Source organism: Castanea sativa, chromosome 12 (genome assembly GCF_040712315.1).
Source record: "Castanea sativa cultivar Marrone di Chiusa Pesio chromosome 12, ASM4071231v1".
In the NCBI taxonomy this organism is placed as follows: Eukaryota; Viridiplantae; Streptophyta; class Magnoliopsida; order Fagales; family Fagaceae; genus Castanea; species Castanea sativa.
This window is the reverse complement of record NC_134024.1, coordinates 31914055-31916554: the sequence shown is the minus strand read 5'-3', so window position 1 is coordinate 31916554 and position 2500 is coordinate 31914055. Positions and strand designations below refer to the sequence as shown.

The 2500-nt window shown below is 35.6% G+C and overlaps 2 pseudogenes; one reads left to right on the top strand and one right to left on the bottom strand.

Annotated features, from left to right (window-relative positions):
- LOC142620530 (uncharacterized) overlaps positions 1-2500 on the top strand; it is a 35007-nt pseudogene that overhangs the window by 18112 nt on the left and 14395 nt on the right.
- The window catches only part of LOC142619393 (uncharacterized), a 9940-nt pseudogene that overhangs the window by 7041 nt on the left and 399 nt on the right, over positions 1-2500 (bottom strand).

Here is a 2500-nt window from a genome sequence, read left to right as displayed (position 1 = left end):
ATCATGGCAATCTCCATCTCCTTATGGTAGTCATCCACGCTCCTATAGCCTTGAGTAAGACTCTGTAATTTCTGATACAAGTACCTATAGTAATGACTAGGAACAAACCGCCTCCTCATGATGGCCTTCATTTCCTTCCAACTCTCAATAGGTCTCTCATGGTTTCTCCTTCTGTTCATCACAAGTTGATCCCACCATATAACAGCATAGTCAGTAAACTTAATGACAGCGAGTTTTACCTTTTTCTCCTCGGAGTAGTTGTGGCACTCAAAGATTAACTCCACCTTCTTCTCCCACTCCAAATATGCTTCTGGATCATTTTTCCCTTGGAATGTTGGTATCTTCATTTTTATGTTTCCTAGGTTCCTGTCAGTCCCATTTTGCCATCTTGGATCTCTTCGGAAACCTCTGCCACGTCTTTCTCCCCTTGGCACAAACCTACCCTCATTGTTCAATGAAGCTTGATCTTCTTCATCTTCAAACTCATGCTCGTGGTAGTCATCAGAATCATTCATGCGAGAATGCCTTTCTTGCCTTCTAGCATTAGGCCCTCTTTGGGGACGCTCCTCACGCAAAGTAGCAATAACAGTGTCTTGCCTATTCATCCGATCCCGAATCTCATTAAACACCACGTTCATGCATTCAAATTGTTGTTGCATCGCCTGCAAAATGATGGACGACTCCTCCCCTCCTTCCCTATTTGATATTTCACACCTGAAAGACATACTTTTGAAATAGCAGAGAATTGTTAGAAATAATTCCTCACAACACTCCCTCACGTGTTTGCACTTAAATTATGTCACTCCCACTCGTGTTTCACTCTTAAATTGGCTTTTTCCCGATAGTATTCTCACACTCTCTTGCCTTTTTCCACTCGTAACTTCACCTTTTCAGTTCTTCATTAAACTAATAAACTTGATCAAGAAATTCAACTTGTAGTGTAAAAACAAATACCAACAGCAAGAAAATATGACAGAAACACTAAATCAAAGGAAGAGGACAAAAAAAAAATGATACTCTGGTCTGAGAGAATTGAAACTACAAAAAAAATTTATTTTCTTTTTTCTTTTTTTCTAATTCTGTTCTGATGTCTCTTTTTTTTTTTTCTTTTTTTTTCTTTTTTTAAGAGCTGGGTGCACGATTTTAACCTAGTGCACTTCAACAAAAACAAAAAAAAATAAGAACAATGAGTGAAGAATACAAAAGGAATAAGATAGGATGATAACCGGAAAAAAATAAATAAATAAAGGGATAGAAAACTGATTTTAGAACCTGTGCTCTGATACCAAATGATGCGAACCTCAATCGACACGCTTTGAGACCCAACAAAAATATTAGAATATTTAATACCAAATGATGCGAACCTCAATCGACACACTTTGAGACCCAACAAAAATATTGGAATACTTGCCCAAGAAAGCTAAAATTCAGATTTTTGATAGAAACCCTGATCCAACGTTTATAATCGAAACACGAACCAAAGGTATAAGTTGACCTTGACCCAATGATTATAAAGAATCACGAACCAAAGGTATAAAGTTTGAACACTACAAGGAAGAATCCTTGACAAGTTTACAGTTCTTGAAGAACCAAAAGAAGAGAAAAGCCTCACCTTTTTTGATTATTATTCAATAATATTATCAAAAACGTTTACAGACTTCAAGCCCTATTTAAGGGCTCCATAAAACTTGACAAACAAGAAAATATATTATAAAATAACTCCTAATTGATACCTTACCAAATCAAGAATCAAATTTGACCTAAAAAGCATTAAATGCACCTAAATACAAGGAAAATATCTAAAAAACGTACTAAATAATAACACCCTAAATAAAAGTTGATTTGGTCTGAAATTAGCAGATCTAAAATAGGAAAAAATCTGCCTTAACTGATATAAAGCTGGAAAGTCAATCAGCCATTAATTCATGCCATAAATCACTCGCAATTAAGCCAGATCAGCCCTAAATAGTTTTAATTAAATTTATTACGTTTTCAGCTTCCTTTGGGCCAAGCTTGGAATGTCTTGCGTTAGAATCAGCCCAAATCTCTTGAATCAGCCCATTAAGTGCTTCTTTGATCTTCTTGGATCTTGCTCTTGTAATAGGCCCAACTGGAACATGCAATGGATTCTTGAATGCTTGTTGATTCTCATCACAAAAGGTGCACTTTTTGAGGTTAGCAAACAATCTTTCTTTCCTTAGAATTTTCAAAACAGATTTCAAATGCATTACATGTTCTTCCAAATTTTTGCTATAAATTAGGATATCATCAAAATACACAACTATAAATCTACCAATAAATGCACGCAAAACATGGTTCATCAAACGCATAAAAGTGCTTGGAGCATTAGTTAAGTCGAAAGGCATCACTAACCACTCATACAAACCATATTTAGTCTTAAAAGCAGTTTTCCATTCATCACCTTCCTTCATCCTAATCTGATGATAACCACTCTTAAGATCAACTTTTGTAAAGACACAAGAACCATGTGAATATCCAG